Genomic DNA, 13,343 nt, shown 5'->3' on the forward strand with positions numbered 1-13,343 from the left:
CCTAATATGAAGCTCCTCTTCGGCTGAAGCAATGAAAAATCCTCATACTGAATGGATTTTAGAAACTTCCAGCATCTCTGGTTTTGTGTCTTTCTACATCTTGGACAGCGGGGCCTCTGTGATGCCCCCAGAGAGAACCCGTTCACGGGAAGGCCCAGCGCTAAGGATTTGTGAAGTTTCGGATTCTTTTTATGTCCCGTAGGCTATAGCAGTACAATGTTTAGAACTGAGTCAAATTTGTATTTCCAATCCCTTCTTCCTTTTTTTTTTTTTTTTTTTTATAAAATGGTCATCAAAAATAAAATATGTTGTCTTGCTTGGATATCCCTTTATTGGGGCCGACGTATTAAATTTCATTCAGAATCAAGGGCTAAAACTATCTCTTTTGAAGAATTGATGCGCTCGCTCCTCCCTTCCTGATGACAAAAATCATGCAATTTCCCCGGCAGGTGTCCTTCTCTGATGTGGCTATAGGGACCCCCGTGGCGGCGTCAGAGCACCTGTGTTCACCCCTGTAGTTAGCATGCACCGACCTCCTTCCCGGTTCTTCTGGTCTGTTAGCCCCAGCTGATGTGTTCTTACTGGACACAAACTTTTGGGATGTGCCGTACAAATCAATTCATTAAAAAACCGGCTCGATCTCGTGGATAATTGAGAACAACTCCATTTCTCCATGAACAGTTCTCCAGGTGTTTACCTGGTCTTTGTGGCACGTGATAAGTCTGTTAAAAATCAAATACTCAGTTTTTGCTCTAAAATCCTGAGCCTACGCCAGAAAAAAAAAAAATCTTGAAAAATTGTAATAATCGAATGTGTCCAAATCGACTGAGTGGGTTTCCAACCTCGTGTTAAGCCACGGGACAAGGTACACAGAAAATAGGCAAAAGTATAATTCATCAGTGGTCAGAAACATGCTTTTGGATCCAGGATTTTACCAGATATCTCGTTGCCCATTCCACCTGGCTGTCTTCCAGAAAGGGGCATTCTAATTTTTTTTTTCTGAGGATAATTGTAGCTCTGCTTACTCGGTGGTTTTTATTCTTCTGAGTGATTTGTTTTACTCAGTTGATACCATCCGCACGCCTCGTGCTGTTTTCCAGGAGCCAGCCCATGATATCGAGAGATGATTCACATCTGGTACCTTTAAAACCAGCATCTGCATCGCCTGCAATAATTAGCATTTTGCTTTATGGTGTATCCTGCTTTGCATTTATACTGCACCCGGAATCAAATGACTTTAAGACCCTGAATCGGTTAATCTATACAACACTGCTATCTTGCCCAGTATCTCAGAAAGATCTGAAGAAATTTCATTCAAATTTAACCTAGAAAATGGGTGAAGAGGAAATTAGGCAAGCAAACCAATAAAGCAGGGAGCCTAAAATAAGAACACCTGGAGATGAAAAACCTAGAGCTGCATCTCTAAGCCAAGCTACTTCCCTAAGAATTCCTGAGCACTAACAAGAGCGATGAACACTGCGCACGGCTTGCCTCCCCCCGGCCCCACCTCACCCCACCCCCCTTGGGCTGCCTGCTGGTGACTCTCGGTGACTTGCAGGTCTTCTCCAAGAAAGCATTGCAGTAGAGCAAAAATCATTTGTGCAACAATTAAGGGCAGCTATCCTGTTGTCCTACAGGGTCTCCTCTACACGGCGCGAAACAGGTATTTGGAAATTGTTCCAGAACACCACCTTGTCTCCCCAGGAAGCGGTGGGCTGTTTAAAAGCAATTTTTACAAAAGATTCCTATGGCTGTATTGTAAGCACTCTGTGTTGCTTTTATAAGAAGTCTAATTCCCCTCCCCTTCCGTCTACCTATACATGGAGCATTGAGGGGAAAAAAAAAAAAAAAAAAAAAAAAAAACTCTTGCCCTGCTCTCTGTAGATGGAATTTGACAACACGCTTTATTTTGGCATAGAAACAAGTCATTTCTTTGCTGAACTTGTGAGTTTATTCGGAACCCAAAGTGCATCTTCCATCTCATTAGCTTTTCTAGGATGCAGGGCTGTTGTGATGCGTTTCGGAATTTTTACTGGTTTGTAGGATGATTCACAGCTTGCAGTTTAAGAAAAACGGGTTGTTCCAACATCACCTTTCCCCTACTAGGTTAAGACAGCACCCTTATCATGGACAAGACTCCCATGATTTGTTGGAGTCTATTTCTGCACTTCCTGTTCCTTCCTCCGGTCTGTCTATGCATTTAAGCGTGTTGCATTGAGTTCTGAGGCTCCACAGCAGATTTAACATCTGGTAATACTGGTCCCTGTCCGTGTTCTTTCTCAGAAATTCATTAGCTATTTCTATTTATTTTTCCACATATCCTTTTGCATCAACATGTATATTTTTAAAATGCTATTGATTATTTCATTGGCATTCCAATTCATAAGTTAGCTTAGTAAGAATGATATTTTTTATTAACTATTACTATCCAAAATAAGATATAGCTTTAAATTTATTCAGCAGTTTTTTGGTGTCTCTTAACAGTGTTCTAAACTTTATATAGGTCCCGCGTATACTTTATTAAACGTATTCCTAGGTATTTTATTTTTTGTGCCGCTAATATACATAGGATTTTTAAAAATTATGTTAGCTTTTAAAACTGTTATTTGTAAATTGAAATTCTTGGTGTATATGTGTAAAATGTTTACCACGTTCTTATTTTTTAGCACTTCCTTTTGAGTTTATTCTCGGGTTTTCCGGGTATGCAATCATTATCACCAAATAATAGTGATTTTTTTAGACATCCTTAAAATTTCTGTGAATGTATTATCTTTCTTTCGTTTAATTGCACAGAATATTACGTCCAGTACAAGGGTGAATAAAAGTGTGAGCGTGAGAATAGATACCTTATTCCTGTTTAGGGTGAGCAGCCAACTAGAAAAAACTATATCCGCAACTTACACTTTATACATTATACCAGAACAAATTCCAAGTCAACCAAAAGTGTACACGTGCACAATTAAATCATAAGGTAAAATATGGGAGAATTTCTTCATAAACCTTGTTTCAAGGATTTCTTTTAAAATATTCTTTGAAACCCAGAAGCCTTTAAAAGACTGATATTTTTTTTTTTTTTTTTTACATTAAAAGGATTCCTACCGGGCCAAATAAAATAAAAACAAAGCCAACAGACAAAAATAAACTGGCAACCAAAAAAGCATTTACAATTCGTATAACAGAGAAATAACAACCTACATTAGTGTATAAAGTGCTGCTTCCCAAAATTGATTTAAATAACTAAAAAACAATAACCCAAGAGGAAAAGGATATAAAAGAGCTCACAGAAAGTGAAATACCAATGGTGCATAGTCTAACGAAAAGATACTCAGACTCAATCTCACAGTAAGACAAATGCAGATTAAATCGACACTAATACGGTCTCACCTATCATGTGTCATGAATACAGTCTAAAAGCTTGATGGTACACTACTCTAGCAAGTCTGTGGGGAAACATTCTCAGACTTTATTGGTAGAAATATAAACTGCTGAAGCCTTATGGATGGTAATTTGGCAATATCCCTAAATATTATAAACTCAAATACCATTTGACTCAGCTCTTCTGCTTCTGGGTATTTATCTTACCAACATGTTTTCCCATGTGTAAAATGAATAATGTACAAGATGATTCATTATATAAAGAAGACGTGGCATGGATACACAATGGAATAGTACTCGGCCGTAAAAAATGATATCTTGCCATTTGCCACAACATGGGAGGATGTAGAAAGTGTAACCGTAAGTGAAAAAAACTAGTCAGAGAAAGACAAATACCATATAATTTCACTCCTATGTGGAATTTAAGAAACAAAAGAAACAAAGGGAAACCAAAGAAACAAACTAAAAGTCAGACTCTTAGTTACAGAAAACAGATGGTTGCGAGAGGGGAGGTGGGTGGGAGGATGGGCGAAATAGGTGACGATGAGCACTGAGTAATCACATATGGAACTGTGGAGTCACTACTTTGTGCACCTGAACTGAATATAACATTGTATGTTAACTGCACTGGAATTAAAAAAAAAAAGATTATTCATTATAGCATCATTCATAAGAACAGATGACAGCAACATCCCTGATGTTTACCTAGAAAAGACTGGTTAGATGATTCTCCATGCCATGGAATATTACGCAGCTAGATAAAAGAGTGAGGAACTTCAGTGTATGCATTTGAAAAGTTTTTGAAGATATTTGTTAGACAAAAACAAAAATTCTAATGTAGCCCTTATGGTATACCCTTTCTACTTAAAAGAGTAATGAGGAAATAAGAAAGAATTTGTATCTGCATTTGCTTGTGTAGACGTAACCAAATTATAGAGGGGAGCACAAAAAACTACTAACCATGGTTACCTATGGCAGTGGAGTGAGAACTAATTGGAGATAGAGATGGAAAAAAGGTATTCCACTATGCATTCTTTCTTTCCTCCTTTCCTTCCTCTTTTCTTTCTTTTTCTTTCTTTCTTCCTTCATTCACTTATTCATTCATTCATTCATTCATTCATTCAAGTTCTACAACCAATTAATTTTTTTTTACATAAAGCAGTGACTTGTCAGAGAATGAGAACAAAAAAGTAAGTCAAAATTCCCCTTCCATATCAGCTAAAAGCAAGCAAAGTATGTCAAGAGATGGCCTAGATAAAAGAAGACTGAATCCGAGTTCTTAAGAGCTAATTAGTAATCTTCTTTCCAAGAAAGCACAGCCCACAAATTCACCTCCTGTTGCAAGGGCCACTAATAGCCCAGGCTAAACTTTGGTGCAAACTAAAAATAAGCACCCCGCCCCCTTCCACAGAGACTGGGGTATCCCAGCCTGGGCAAGTAACAACATAATCATGATAATTTTTAGATAATGCCTTTTACTTTGAATGGAAGCAGTCTTGCTCAAGGTCACACAGTTCAGTCAGTGAGAATCTAGATTCCAGCCCTCACTTAGCCAAGTGCCCTCACCCAGCCTCTAAGAGTTGTAGGAAGGTGAGGCAAGAAGCAGAAAGGGACAACTTGACATGGACCCCCTTAGAGAGAAGTAGGGATTTTTGCTGGCCAGGGTTTCCTGTTAGGCATTCCCTAGTCCCATTGTGATGAAATAGCTTTCTAAATTAATGGAGAATTTTTCCCAAAAAGAGAGAAGGAAGGAAGCGGGGGATGGGGAGGAATTATAGAAAAAATAGGAACTCCTTGCTTTAGAGTCCGTTCAGTGTTTCATGAAAACACTCTAAGGCAGAAAGTACTGAGCTAAAGAAATGCATCAAGCCACCCAGAAGGGAGCACAGACAGGCCACTTCTCACCAACTGACAAATTCATCCTGACCCTGAGGCATTTCCCTAAAGCAAAAGGACATTTGCCCAGATTGGCAGGAAGATAACAGGATATGATATCATGTGCCTAAAAGCTATCACTGGGTTAAAGGGAAAATCAGATACGGAAGCCAGGACACTGGGTTCAGCAAGTAGAGAAACTGCTGTTCTGCTTTGGGGACTGCCCATGCCCTGATTTTCCCTCCCTGTCTTTCTGCCTAATAACGAGACTATTCATATGAATCTGTATTATCTCTTTTTTTTTTTTAATCTTAAGATAGGAAAGTAGGAGTGAACAGTGAGTTGACCCAAAGAGAATGTGCCTCTTAATTTTTGTTCAAATAACAGATCAAAATAGAGCTGCCTTCTATCAAAGATAAGCATACGAAAAATAAAGTGTTTAGTCCTTTGAAAAATTTTGGCAAGAAAATAAAGATAACACGATAATGCTGGAAGAGTGTATTTTTACAACATCTGTTCCAAGAAACAAATGTTTTAGAATATTGTTTTTATAATACTTAAAAGATAAGATATAGGAAGATATTTTTAAAAGGAAGACAACTGCATTTGGGAGAAAATGTAAAGAATATAAGGTAACCAATCATGTCATGGCAGTGTTTAAAATAAAACTTACTGCCATAAAGAACCAAAATGACCTTGCAGAACATTAAATCTTCTGGGTATGCATCCAAAGGAAACAGAGTCACTGTCACAGGCATTTCCGCACTCCCAAGTTCACTGCCATATTGTTTACAATAGCTGAGACGTGAAACAACCTAAATACCCGTCAACAGGTGAATGGATAAAAGAAAAAAATTGATGTGTATAAAATACATAATATATGATATATTATTATATAATACTATATATCATATTATATATTATATATTTGTATATTATATATTTATATATTATATTATTATATATTTATATATTATTATATATTTATATATAAATATAAATATAATATATAATATATAAATAATATAAAATATATATATTATATATTATATATCATATTTTATATATTATATATTTATATATGAATATAATATATAAATTATTTATATATATATAAAATTCAGCCATAAAAGGAAGGAAAGGAAGCCCTGCCACTTGCAACAACATAGATGGATCTTGAGGACATGCTCAGTGAGATGAGTCAGGCAAAGGAAAAAGAAAAGAAAGAAAACAAATACTATATGATCTCACTTATATGTGGAATCTAAAAAACACACAAACCAGCAACAGCTAGAAAAAGAGATCAAGTTTGTGGTTATAGGTGGGGCAGGAGGGGGAAGTGGAGGAAGGTGGTCAAAAGACACAAAATTCAAGTTGCTAGATACAAAGCCCTGGGGATGGAATGTACAACATGATGATGATAGCTAACACTGCCCTCTGGGATATTTGAAAGGTCCTTAGAGAGTAGATCCTAAAATTCTCATCATTAAAAGGTAAAAAGTAAAGTAAAAATTATTTTTTTTCTTTTGATAACTATATGAGGAGATGGATATTTACTAAACTTATTGTGGTAATTGCTTCAGAATACATGTAATTTATGTAAGTATGATGTATGCCATTAGCTTGCACAGTGCTGAATGTCAGTTAGATGTCAATTACACTAGAAGAAAAAATATCCGGGATTTGGAGAAAGATTTAACGTGTTCTCTCAGAAAGTAAAGGTAAAGGAAAAAGGAACAAAAAAGTCAGAGGAAAAGGATAAAATAAAAGAGCAAGCAGCAGAAATCTGACATCTAGATAATTGATCTTCCTGGAGGGGAAAATAGAATACCTCAGTCCAAAGTCATTTAAGAAATAGGGCTTTAAGCTTCCAGCATTCTCCTCCAGTTTATTCTTGCTAAAAAACGAATGCTGGCTCCAATGCCCAGTTCGTTGATCCTCTTGGCCAGATTGTGGGTTGTTTTCCTCAGGAGCCAAATAGGAGAGTAGAAATCCCCCCCCCCCTTTTTTTTATCTTCAAATAAGTGTGCTTATTAGATAAAAATAAGAAAGATGCAGTAGTAAAATATGTGATACTGATTAGGTATTGACTAGTGAAAAATCAAAATGGTGATAACAACTTTGGTATATTGAATATTTTCTATGTATCAGAGACCAAACAAACATTATTTGACTTAATAATCACCACAACCCTATGAGGAGAGTATTGTTACCGTCGTGCTTTTACCGATTAGGGACCTAAAGTTTGGCAGGAGTCATTGATTGGTCAAAGATCACCCAGTCAGGAGAAGGGAGAAGAGAGACCTGAGCCTCGTTCATCTCTTTTTTGGAGTCTACGGTCTTACCTACCATGTCGCTGCTCCGTGACAAGTGCAGGTTGTCCTGGATTGTGATGTTGGTTCCCAAGACGTGTCTTGTGGGGTGGCTCTCCGGCCTGGACTTCAGGGGCGGCCAGGGAAGAGTCGGGACCAACTGGGCCTTCGGTGCAGAAATCAACACCTTGGAGTCTTTGCCCCATCAAGTTTTGATTATTTTTCCAATATGTACAGATATTTATGGCTCATAATTGGCCACAGCCCAGAACCATGTTCATCACTGAATAATGCCTCATAGTGGGTGTAAGTGAAACCCTTGGCTGCTCCAAATGGAGACAGGACAGGAGAAGGCCGAGGACAGATGATCACCTGGGGGAGCAGAAGGAGCTTTCCAACCAACCGCACGGCCAGCAGCAGGATGACACGGTCCTGGTCGGCCATGTAGACACGGTCTACACAGGTAGGCCATTAACTATCCAGAGAACAATAAAACCACCTTCAGAGGTGGCCTTGCTGATGGGCTGTTCCATAATCATCAGCTTGGCCATACGGGCCACTGCTTTTCATGTCAAATGAACAGACTGAGTCAATTTATAAATTGAAAGGAGAATGTTGACTTCCCCTAGACCAATGTGACAGGATAGAACATTGTGTCAATGAAATAATAGGGGGAAAAAAACCCTACCAAAAGCAAAAAAATAAATAAATAAACCCGCAAAATGATAGGACGTAGCTGGATGTCAATCAAAACAGAAAGTGACCAGCATCTTGACGTATCCCCCCTACGTCATCAAATTTCTAGGATGAGAAAGAAGCCCACAAGAACTCCGGCGGAAACAGAAGGTAACCCAGAATAAGTAACAAAAAATCAGGCTGCCTTCAGACTTTTCCCCCTCAAACAGTAGATTCTGCTTGAAAATGAAGCAGCACCTAGCCTTATTTGCAGGATTCTTCTCCGGAGGGCTCAGAGAGCATGTCAGCCCAGGAAAGCTCCACCAAGTCCTGCTCTTTATGGGAGAAAATATATCAAACGTGAAGTCGTCTACACGTATTAACCTATTGACTTCTCATAGCTTCCACGAGGGCGATGTTTTTATTATTTTACGAAAGAGGACACTGAAGCACAGGGAACTCAGTAACATGCCTGAGGTCACCTCTCCAGGAAGTAGCAGATGCTGTGATTTGCACTCAAGCACTCAGCCTCCAAAATCTGTACTTAGCCCCTGTGCTGTTTGAAAACTAACAAATCACCTGAAATAAAAGATAATGTACAAGGACGGTGCCAACCGCCGCACTACAATCAGCCCATTTTGGACAGTTCCCTCTCGTCCCTTAGATTTTAGCTGAACTGTCACTCCCTTAGGGAAATCTCTGTGACCTCTTCAGGCTACGCCCGCCAGTCAGGGCATCACTAGGAAATAAGTCAGGGCTCCCTAGGTATTTCAAACAAAGCGGTTGTGATGCAAAGAACCAGTTGCAAAGGTGGGAAAAACCTGAGAGGCCAAATAGGGAAGAGTGAGGCAAGAGATGAGCAACAGAAGTCAGAGCAGTGGGAAGCTGCTGTGGTCTCCGTGGAGTAGCGGGACCGTGAGAACAAGCAGCATCCCAGGGACCGTGGCTGTTCGGAGGAAGCTGGGGCAAAAAAATAAAACCCGAGGCGCATTAAGCCTGTCGATTTACTTGCCTATTTACAAGAAATTCAAGTCAAAGGGAACGGTTGTGCTTAAAACTTGTTTTATGTAATTAATTTTGGAAACGTAACAGACACTGGAACAGTGAATGAATGCATATCCATTGTGCAAAGTAAGCCTAGACTTCTGCAGAAATTCCACACAGAAGCACAAAAATGTTCGCCTGGTTCAAAATTTTTTTTTTTTTTTTTTTTTATCTTAGGAAGGGGTTAATCTTAGTGGCAAAGGGAGACTTTTTAAAAAGTCTTTCTGAAAGGAGCAGATCACCCAGAGGAGAGACCAGGAGAGGCACATAGAGAAGGAGAGAAGCCCCTGTGCTCACCGGCCTCGCCGGTGCCTACCACCTGCTAAGCCAGTCGGAAAGGACCAGACGAGGAGGCTGGGTGACCTCTCCTCCCTGGGACACAGAGCGGGGGAAGGTTAGCGACTGCCGATAGATTTCCCCTTTACACCACCAAATGCCCCCCACGGTATCCCTGTAGCAATAGGCCTCATCCTCCTGCCCATGTGTCCAGGGATGGCCTTCACCGTGGCGACAGCACCCATTAGATCGGCCTTCAGGAAAGAACTTGCCCAGTCAGCTGGCAGCCTGTAGCCCCCATACCTATTGGATCCACACTGGCACTCACACCAAGGCCATACTTTGCCAGGGTTGCTCTAAGCCAACGCTCGAACACAGCAGCGGGATCACAGCTGGGCCACCCTTGGCCAATGTGACTCCTTTGACAAGTAAGCTTTGCTCAGTGCTCCCCATCAGCCTAGCTGAGATTTTTTAAGAGCCACGCTGTAGGTTGAGGTTCTTCCCACCTTGTCCCCTCTTCCTGCAACATTGTCAGACCCGCTCACGTCCTGAGGCTGCCCTCCTCGACTCCCACGCCTCCTCCATGACCCGTGACAAGTGCTTTCAACAATCCCTTCCCCTTCTACATCCATCTCGGCGTGTGCTTCCTTGGAAAACCCACTAAACTATAAGTTTCTAGAGAGAAGAAAATGTGTACGTCTTGTTCACTGCTAAAGTCCCATGACCTGGTGTAGTTCCTGGTACATCGTTGGCACTCAACACTTCTTTAATGGATAACTGTTAAATGTTTGAAAGACCGAAAGGACAGCACACGGTCCATCTTTAGCAATAAGTATTAATCACGAATAGATTTGAAACAGGCAGTAAATAACTCACCTTCAAATGAGGATTCATTATAAGTCATCATGCCTTTTGCAGCTTGCTCCCATACAAAAAAAAAAAAAGGATTCTGTATCAATCATTAAAGCCAATAATATCCAAATATTCCTGGACTTGACATAGGGGATAACTCTTACAATCCATTCTTGGTTTCTAAGTAAAGCAAATCACTTTTAAGTTGGCATTTCAAAATTCTCAGATTTTCACTGTTCCCTGAAAGATGTGTGTATTCAACAGATAGAGAACAAAGGATCCAGACTATATAAGGTCAGAAGACAAGATTATTAATAGGATTATTCCTGTAGTCAGGGAACTGAACACTATAGGATCCAATTTAACTGCCCCTCACACCATTGGCCCCTTATTTGAGTCTCAGACCTTTTTCACGGAGGAAAACATTTAAAATATCAGAATCAAAGCTGAGATTACTAAAACCAGGCACACAGTGCTGTAGAGCACTAGCAATTTTCTTTCATCTTATTCCACAAAACCAAGAGCAAGATAAGAAGATAGGATGTCAAGAGAAATAATAGGCATCATGTTAAGTGCCAGCGTTTTTTTTTTAAAAAGTCTCCTTTGCCACTAAGATTAACCCCTTCCTAAGATTAAAAAAAAAAAAATTGAACCAGGCGAACATTTTTGTGCTTCTGTGTGGAATTTCTGCAGAAGTCTAGGCTTACTTTGCACAATGGATATGCATTCGTTCACAGTTCCAGTGTCTGTTATGTTTCCAAAATTAATTACATAAAACAAGTTTTAAGCACAACTGTTCCCTTTGACTTGAATTTCTTGTAAATTGGCAAGTAAATCGACAGGCTTAATGAGCCTCGGGTTTTATTTTTTTTGGCAAGAATATTTCAAACGTGATGCCGTGAACTTCCACTGGGAGGCACGTAAATGTCTGGTCGCTGTCCACTTTATGATGGTAGCAGACGATGATGCCCAATGCCCCGCTCCATCAGGGCAGGAGGAGTTGCAAAATGTTCCTCTAGTCTTATTTTTTGTCTTTATTTATTAACTGGAATACTTTGTAAAGAGAAACCATCTCGTTAATAATTTAGTTACCTCAGTTAGTATAGGAAAATCAGAACAAAAGCTGGATTCTATTAATTTACTTACCAGCTTTCAAAATAATGATACCATCCTCAAAGAAGACTGATGGATTTTTCTTTCTTTTTTATTTTACTGTCATTATGAAATCATTTCTTTAAATATATTTGATATGTTTTAATTCATCACAACTGTTATCTTTATTCATGCACAAATTAGTCCAAATTTAGCCAGTGACAACCCACTCAAGTTGATTGAGTCAAGTTCCTGAGTCTTTTTAAAACAACCCTTCCATTATAAATCAGCAGTATAGGCATGCAGTTAAAAAAAAAAAAAAACCCTGGTTATGGAAATACTGTACCATCTTATTTCTTTAAAAAAAAATGAGAAGATGACAGCTAGAGACAGAGAGATGGAAAAGAAATGGGTTGATTAGAAGAGAATTAAAACAAACCCGTTAAGATGGCTATTACAACACACACACACATACACTTTGGTATAGACATCGATGCCGCCCAGCAGACCTGACCCCCTCTGTTCCCACGAGCTCTTGGAACCCAGTATTTCAAATGTCCTGATCTTGTGCGATTTTTCATTTCGGATTTTAAAAATAAAATTGTATTGATTATCTTAAAAAAAAAACAGGAAATAACATACATTGGTGAGGATATGAAGAAATTGGAACTCTTGTGCGTTGTTGATGGGAATATAAAATGGAATTACCATATTATCCAGTAATTCCATTTTCTGGTATGTAACTAAGGGAACTGAAGGCAAGATCTTTAATAAATACTTGTACACCGTATTCACAGCGGCATTATCCATTATAGCCAATCGAAGTGGCAATTCAAGTTTCCATCAATTAGTGGATGGATAAATAAAATGCAACATATACGCGCAATGGAATGGTATTCACCTTTTAAAAAGGAAGAAGGTCCTGACACATGTTATAAGGTGAATGAAACTTGAGGACATTATGCTAAGTGAAATAAGCCAATTACAAAAAAATAAAAGCAAACATGATCTACCTATGTGGGGTACCCAGGGTAGTCAAACTCATAGAGACATAGAGTAGAATGGGGTTGCCAGGACCAGCGAGGAGGGAGGAATGGGGAATTGGTGTTTAATGAGTATAGAGTCTCAGTTATGCAAGATGAGATGAGTTTTGGAGAAGGATGGTGGTGATGGTTGCATACTTTGAATGTCCTTAACACCACTAAACTGTACACTTAAAAATGGCTAAGGTGGGATCCCTGGGTGGCGCAGCGGTTTGGCGCCTGCCTTTGGCCCAGGGCCCAATCCTGGGGACCCGGGATCGAATCCCACGTCGGGCTCCGGTGCATGGAGCCTGCATCTCCCTCTGCCTGTGTCTCTGCCTCTCTCTCTCTCTCTCTGTGACTATCATAAATAAATAAAAATTTTTAAAAAATGGCTAAGGTGGGTCCTCTGGGTGGCTCAGTCAATCATAGGACTCTTGGTTTCACCTCCGGTTGTGATCTCATGGGTGGTGGGATGAAGCCCCGCATCTGTCTCTGTGCTCCTCCAGGAGTTTGGTTGAAGATTCTCGCTCTCTGCTCCTCCCCCCACTTGTGAGCCCTGGAGCACGAGTGCATGCTCTCTTTCTATAGTTAAGATGGTAAACTTTATGTTATGTATATCTTACCACAATTTTTAAAAAAGAGAATTATGAGACATAACCAAATGCAATGTTATTTGGATCTGGATTGAAGCTATGCTTAAAAAAAAAAAAAAAAGGATGGGATAACATAGTTTGCATTCCCCAAGGGCTTGAGATGTCACTCCAGAAAACAGAATCGTGGGAACAGGGAAGCATTACTGGGAAGGAAGAAAAGCTGA

This window comes from Canis aureus, chromosome 36 (assembly GCF_053574225.1).
Source record: "Canis aureus isolate CA01 chromosome 36, VMU_Caureus_v.1.0, whole genome shotgun sequence".
Classification (NCBI taxonomy): Eukaryota; Metazoa; Chordata; class Mammalia; order Carnivora; family Canidae; genus Canis; species Canis aureus.